The sequence below is a fragment of the Fukomys damarensis genome, unplaced genomic scaffold (assembly GCF_012274545.1).
Source record: "Fukomys damarensis isolate Sample0158 unplaced genomic scaffold, DMR_v1.0_HiC HiC_scaffold_7, whole genome shotgun sequence".
Taxonomy (NCBI): Eukaryota; Metazoa; Chordata; class Mammalia; order Rodentia; family Bathyergidae; genus Fukomys; species Fukomys damarensis.
This window is the reverse complement of record NW_022900919.1, coordinates 10,638,853-10,646,738: the sequence shown is the minus strand read 5'-3', so window position 1 is coordinate 10,646,738 and position 7,886 is coordinate 10,638,853. Positions and strand designations below refer to the sequence as shown.

Sequence of the window (7,886 nt, the reverse complement as noted above, 5' to 3'; positions counted from 1 at the left end):
TGTTCTGTGGAAACACAATGGTTGTGGTTGAAATCAACCTTTAGTCCTATTATCTGTGGTTGGTCCTGTTACTGCATTTAAATAAGCAGAAAATGTTTTCTTGCTCACTACCCTATCTCCAAAAATGAAATGTGTAAGAGCTGCAAGCCTTGCTATTTTAAAATCATGAGATCTTTTTAATAATTGAAATTGTGCAAATCTCCTGGCATTGAACCCACATTGAAACACCTCAGGCTTGGCAAGACAAATCATTACTCCTGGAAAGTCACTGTGCCCCAGGGCTGTTTTAGGCACTGGGGAAAGACACTGATCAGGCAGAAAATCTCCACTTGAAGGGTTTTCTTGAAATACCTGGAACAAGTGTTTGATAAACTTGGAAGAGTTCCTCAGTGTCAAAGTACAGAGAAAAGTACCTAATAGACTATTTTATTCTATAATACTGACACAAGAAATTTGTTCACCTGCCAATAGTTAAGACAACATTCCCTCTTCTTCTCCCTCTTCCCTTGTCCTCTTCCTTCTTCTCCTCTTCCTTCTTCCTCCTCCTCCTATTCTATGGAAGAAATATTGAACTCTGATTCAAGGTATAGTATGTTAATTTTTTTCCCAAGTGAAAATCCCCTAGCCAAAATTTTCATCCTCCAGCAAAGGTATTTTTATTTTCTCTCATTTATTTGGGACCTATCATCCCTTGACTACATCTGAGAATTCATTTATAACAAAGTTAATGCTTGACAAGAAGGCAGACCTTGGTGCAAGGAGGACCTGGCTGCATATTCAGAAGCAGAAGAGAATTGCCCCCAACTCGATGTTGTCTCAGTTTGCACACAGACACCATGTTTCAAGACGGATAGCATCTGGGACTTCTCCCTGTCCCCACCTCGCCACCTCTGTGCCAATTGCTCCTCATGAATAATTACACAATTTCTTCTCAGTGAATTCCTTAATTGAAGGATGAAGTGCTTTTCTTTGTTATCACATGAAATCGGATCATCTATGTATTCTTGAGAGAATGAGAAGTAGAAACATTTCATCAGACTTAGGGAGAGTTACAAAGAATCTGGAAAATTCAAATGGGATCATTCTTTTAGAATTTTAGACTGTTACCATGTACATTGTTTAACTTTTCCGGGAGACTGAGTAGGATGTTCACTTTGCCTAAACAGAGCCATCAACAGATTTTTGCAACTTATATTATTCATGAAGATAAATCTCTCAATTTTTTAGCCATTTACATGAACCATCTTTCCAATATATTTTCTATTGCATTTTTAAAAATATTTGGGGTGTGGGATTCTGTATGGAATAATATGTTTTAATTTGCAAAACTTCATAGACATAATTATTTCAAACAGTTTTCAAGTCAGAAATAATAACTTGAAGAGTACAAATGTTGGATGTTAATTTAGCTTTGCCTTGGATTTCACCAATGTAGTATAAAAAAATCACTAAATCACTAATGCATTTTTGAACAAATTTCAGTTTACTGCTATTTTCACCATCAGTTTGATGTCTACGTGATGTGTACCTTTTTCCAAATTCAGCATTTAAGAACATCTCCAAATTAAATATTTGTACAAGACAATTAGAAAAATGACTGAATAAAATTATTCTGGAAGTCAAAGTGGCCACGGGACAGTGAAAGTGGAAGCCTCTGGCATCGTGCTTCTCACCTATGCTCTGGGGTCATGGCAGGATCTGATCCCCTGTAAATCCAAACAGAGCAGGACTAAATACTTCACCTGCAGAGTGTGCCAGTGTCTGGGGACATGCTATCTCGTCATGATCTAGCTTGCTACGTCAACAGTCACTTCAGTACAAGGGAATGGGATTGTCCTGTACCGTTTGCTCTGTAATATATTGTTGTCATCAATAGGCAGCACTCAAGGGCCTTTTGGACCAACACCAAGGCTCAGGACTTTGATTTTGGAGCCCCAACTGAGAGACCCATTGGAAGGATTTTTTGTTCTGGTCACTATTGCCTGTGAATAATGTGCAATATTGCTTTTTGTTGGATTAGGCAGGGTCTTCCTGTTAGGATATCTAATAAAGGCTATAATTGTTTTTCTCCAAATGTTGCCAGTAAGCTGTGCCTTGTTTGCTAGAAACTTTTCCTGATCTTCCTATGCAATTGTGCCAAAGGCATACTTACCAAATACTGCAATTGTTTTCCTAAATAACGCACCTGTTCATGGTGTCCTTTTTATTCAGAGTCAGATCCTCTATCCAAATTCTTAAAAGCTTCTGTGATCTTGTCAATGATGTGTTGTCCTGACTACTCTGTCCTCCGTGATCCTGACTCAACCAACCCAGGTTTTCGGAGATTCCTGAGTTTGACTGAACTTTAACAAACACTTAATATCTTCAACTGAGCTAAATTTGCATTTAGTCATATTAATTTCTAAAACCTCAAATATAGTTGCTAGTTAAAGACATTGCAAATGGGGTGAGTTTTGCAGTTGTAATTTACAATCTTCACTCTATAAAAATGCACAGGTTCAAATGGTACAGTATCATTTGTTTTCTTTCCTTTTTCTTTCGAAAAATTGAAATCTGGCTGGGCCAGGGGCACACACCTGTAATCCCAGCACTCGGGAGGCTGAGGCAGGAGGATCACTGTGAGTTTGAGACCAGCCTGGACTAAATAGTGAGCTCCAGGTCAGTCTCAACTACATAGTGAGACCCTGTCTCGACGCTCCCCGCCAAAAAAAATGAAATCTGCCTCTGAATTTCTATCCCTTTGACTTACACAGTATGTATCATCATGAATTGGAAGTTGTCATTTTCTTGTGGCCCTAGGCACTTTCTTGTGTCCCAGAGATTACTTTTTTAGGCACCCTGGTCTTTGGGTCGTGAGAAATGCTGCCTTTCTAATGCCTACCGCAGGGCCAGCCCAATGATGGAGATAGAGGTTCAAGAGCCCATACCTACCCTAAAACATACCTGTAAGCTGCCTCTGTGGCCTCGCTACATGGAGCATCCGTGACAATAACCTGTGGCTTTGAGTTTCCTGAATTAACTTTTCTCAAGCCTTGAGATGACCATCCAAGCTTTCTTCTGCTTTAGTCTCATTTTCACTCCACTCCCTATTTTCTATAACTCTAGTCATCATTTTTCATTCGTCTTTTTTTTTTCTGGGTTTTGTCACATATTTCAATATTGAAGGTTAAATCATTTTCTATATTCAAGCAGTGTGAATAATTTTCCCCACATGGAAACAGTGATTAGAGAAAGATGCCAAACCACATGAATTAAGTGTCCTCTTTAATTGAAAAGCTAACAAACTGTCAGTTACACTTCTCCCCCAAACCACAAACTTGCTGGTTACTGAGTCTCTAGGCAACATATTCAAAGCTGAGAAGATTAAAAATGCAAAAACAAATAAAATAAGTCTTCAGCTCCAGCTAAGGGAGCCCTGCTACATACAGACTTAACTACACTAGTGACTCTAGAAGGCTGCAAGCCATTCTAAATAGCCTCTCTCAGGACAGTTACTTCCAGTAACCTTTTGCCGGTTTCCGAGTTCTGAATAAAGATAACATTTTGATAATTCTATTTCAGGAAACTTTCTGCAAGATGTTATATCTACAACACCAATTTTTAAAAGCTCGCTAAAGATAACTGAAAGATAAACCAGGCAGAAATCACGTTACAAAAAGAGGGAAAACTCAACATGTCAACTTTCTACTGAGAACCCACAGTTCCGTTTATTCAGAGTAAAGAAAAGCAGCAACTTTCTCTCAGACTAGAAGTGATGCAGTCATTGGTTCGGAATCTGCACTCAAATTATACAGGCACTGAGGACAATATTATGCTAATACAATGGATTTGCTGCTGTGATTGTCTACTGTTTGTGTAATATTAACAATTACAAACAAAGCAGTGCAACTAGTATTTAGAACAGCCCTTATGGTGTTACAGTGTCAGACGCGTTGTTTCACTTCTCTTCACAGCACTGATTCTCCTTGTGTACCTGGGCTTCCCTCTCTTCAGGGAAGTCACTTCTGATATTGAAGGTCTTGCCAATCCTCTCTGGAGTTTCCTAGTGATCATATTGGCAACAGTCTTGCATGTGACATCAAGCAAACATCTGATTTCTAGGTACTTTCCTGCCAGAATAAGTTCAAAAGGAGTCCCTCGGTCAACTTTCAGCAATTCTTGGTCCCAAACAGGGATGTCATCTGTTCACCTTTCTTTGTTATCATCCCAGGGAGGAGGAGGAGGTCACCCTTGTGGTGGATGTACCACTGCAAGACCTTTTTCAATATTTCTGCACTGACATTTGGTGGAAGAATTGGGTCATCGTCTCCTTTATCATCCTCTCCCATATCCATCGGCATGGTCTTCATTGTTGGGCAACTTCCACACCAACTTCAAACATCTAACTGAAGGCCTGGTGTGTGCTTTCTAGAGGACTGCAGGCCTGAGCCAGACAACAGCAGGAAGGCGTCCCCACACACAGGAGAAAGGTGGCAGACTTCTTTCTAAAACTCAATATTCCCTTACATTCTAGAGATAGGATGGAAGAAATATGCTAAACCTGTTTTTGTCCTTTTTTGTTGTTTTCTTTAATTTGTACCTTGTTAAACAGCCCTGTCCAGAACAAGGTCATGCAGAGCCTCAGAGCTGAGATGCAGACTGTGACACCCCTGTCATAATTCCCAGGTGTCTAATTTCCCTCCCTTTTGTCTTTACTGACACTTCAGAAAAACATGACTCTGAATTTAGTCTTTCACTTTTCACATCCCATATTGTGTTCCTCGTTCTCTGACTATCTCCCAAAGTAAGTGACTTTCAAGTCATGTACATTGAAAGTGAAATTCTTGTATTTGCTCCCTAATCGTGCAGTGTGTAAAAGTGTGTTCCTTCATCCATTCAACAAACATTAACTGAGCATTTCCAATGTGCCAAAAGTTCTCCAATCCTTGGGAAGAGGAAAGGGAACAAGATGGAGCCCTTGCCCACAAAGAATTTACAGTATTTTGGGGCAAGACCAAAGACAAAGAAATAGCCATAAAAGAAATGACTTCCAAGCCCCAGAGATGAATCAGAGGAGCTCATGGAGCCTTGGAGGGAGCTTCCAGAAACTGAGGGGGAAAATGAGTTGAAGATGCACTTTAAGACTCCAGGGTGGGAGAAAGTTTTGTTTTGTTTTGTTTTGTTTTTCTTTTTTTGTTTTGTTTTTTCTGGAAGAACCTGGAATGTATGGAAAAATCAGGAGAAGAGAGCAAAAAGAAGCATCCTTTCAGGAAACTCCAAGGGTTTCTCTTAGCCAGAACATGCCCTGAAAGGTGAGGCTGTGAGATTCAAGGGCAGCAGAGGTATGAGGAAAGTTCCTCTAAGCACTTGTAGGACCCCAGTGCCGTACTATTCCAAGAACATGAACTGAAAAATGCACTCTGCAAATTTGGAGGCCAGTTCTATACTTTCCCAGGAACGCTCATGTAGTAGCCAGACTCTGGTCAGTTTTCACCACAAAAAGACCTATTTCAGTAATTAAAATACCTAGTCCTGTCACAGAAAAACCTCTAAGCTACAGTTAAAGGCTTTTCCCTCTGTCAGTAGTGGCTGGAACCAGCAACTGTCGTGGAACACTAGGGTGTGGGTTTGCTGCTCTGTAATTCAGGGCATGAAATCTTCTTCATCCCCACCCTTCCTTGGGCCCAGTGGGGAAGTGGAGGTACTGCACCTGGAGACTCGGTCCCCTGGGGCTGCACACTCTCAGGGCTGACTCTGCCATGCAGCATTTTTAAGATCACCTTAGTGAGCCTGCCTCACTGCACCTCCCAGACAAGGGCAAAAGTGTCTTTCCTTTTAGGTCAGGGCTCTTCTCCCCCATCACTACCACTTCCCTCCTCGAAACTCCACTGGATAGGATTCAAACACAGCTCCTGGCCAGCTCCCACTGCCTGCCTGAAGACCTCTGGGTGGCCCATCTGCTCAGCACCCAAAACATCCTTGGTTAGCTTTATTCCCTTTCCCCAGGGGTGGGCCAGTGTCCAGAAGAGCTGAGCCTCTGCCTCTTCACCTGGGGATCAGAAGTCCAAGGCTCTGGGGTTGGCCATACCCAAGGGCCCCTCGTGAGCCATGTATACTGCCTGGTCCCCCATTGTGAAGTGATGGGGATGCTTCTCTCTTTCCTGCGAGGAGGAACAGCGAAAATGACAACCCATAAAGCCAGGCCTCCTACTATATTTTTATTCACTGCATGTTAATGTTCATCTCTAAGTTTTGCCAAATTGCTCATGGATGCCATGTAGTCTTTACCTTCTTATTTTGAAAGTTCAGAGAAAATCCTGCAATTTCTCATTGGCTTTGTACATCCTCAGTGAAAGCAGAATAAGAAATTCATTTTAACATCTTGCAACCCATGGCATGTATATTTATAGAAAGAGGTGAAGGTGAATATGGGTAAGAGCAAGGGATCCTTAGCTTTTCTTACTGGCCTGGAAGCAGTGCCAAGCACATGGGCACTGAATCCAGCAGGCACACACCTCGCACTCTGTGGTGCCCCCTTCCCAAGTCCTGATCGCTACCACCCTAGTGAGGAAAGGGTGGGTTTCAGGTGTCAACTCCACCAAGGTGCACCACAGCAGAAGGAGCAGTGTTCATTGTGTCAAAGCAGACTGGGATAAGGCAGCTACGTAGAGGTTCCTGTCACACACTTGCAGCCTGAACTCTCCACCCTACTGTAGTTCCTTCATTTTATTATCCTCAGCTAAGTTGGGTCAAGCACCTGACTTGTCATAGCTGAGGTGAGGATGCATGGACGGGGCAAGTTGGTTGAAATTAGGGAGAGCCTAGCATGCGTTCAGCTGCAGATTTTTCTGTGTTCTCAGCATAGTTTGCTAAGCTGCCCTCTGCATGGCCATGGCTGTGCTTCCTCTGGGAAAAGAGAAAGAAATCATCTGCTTGAGGAAATTCCATTCGCTTCCCATGGTCAGAACAGGCCTTTGCAGGTAGAGGCTATGAGAGAACAGGACAGATAAAATGATGAGGAGAGTTCTCTTTTTATCTTTTTTTAGGAGAAGTGTAAAGAAGTTGCTTAGGATATAGCCTTGCAGAGGAAGAGTGGCTCATGGTGCCACCAGGCCATCCCTTCTTCTCCCATCTACCTATGAGTCTCTTTTATTATTGAGCCTCAATAAAACATTTTCATCGCTGTGCTCTTTTTCCTGCTCCATCTTTTTTTCTTCCCCCAAGTTGCAATTGTTTTATCTTTACTTGTAATTTTGAGTCATTAAAATGTGTTTCACTGCTCTCTCTCTCTCTCTCTCTCTCTCTCTCTCTCTCTCTCTCTCTCTCTCTCTCTCTCTCTCTCTCTCTCTCTCTCTCTGTCTGTCTCTTTTTGGTTTGTCAGGGTCAGAATCTGAGTGTCTGCCTTTTGCTTTGATCATATTTTATATTTTTTGACACCTAAATTGGTCAAAAGGGCAATAAGGGAATGGAAGGACAGAGACAGGGCATCATTTCACCCCCCCAAGGGACAACAGAACCACCCTGTCTGGGAAAACCCACTCGGGTTTCCCGTTTTATCCTAGTTGCCCCAGCCGCCCTCGTCCCTGGAATTACCAGTGTAAAGAACAACCTCTGAAGAGACCAAGCTCCTTGCTTTTCCCTCTCACCCTCTCACTCTTTATTCTTCACCTGTGAACAGTACGAAATCATTCCCTGTCTTTTTCAAGACACCGGTCGTTCTTAGAAAATTCCCCCAGGATGACTCCTTGAAGGACATCACCACTCCAGCCTGACTCCGGCTGCCCTTTCCTGTGGTCCTTCCTTCCTTCCATTCTTGCTCAATGTTGATTTTTCTCAATAGGGGAAAAGTAATTTTCAGTTGATTTTGTATTTCTAACATTACCAGAAATCTGGCACAGAATGAGGCT

General features: G+C 42.2%; 1 pseudogene; it reads right to left on the bottom strand.

Moving 5' to 3' along the window:
• Positions 1-2,703: 2,703 nt before the first annotated feature.
• On the bottom strand, positions 2,704-7,280 carry LOC104850772 (annotated as a pseudogene).
• Between the last annotated feature and the right edge of the window lie 606 nt (positions 7,281-7,886).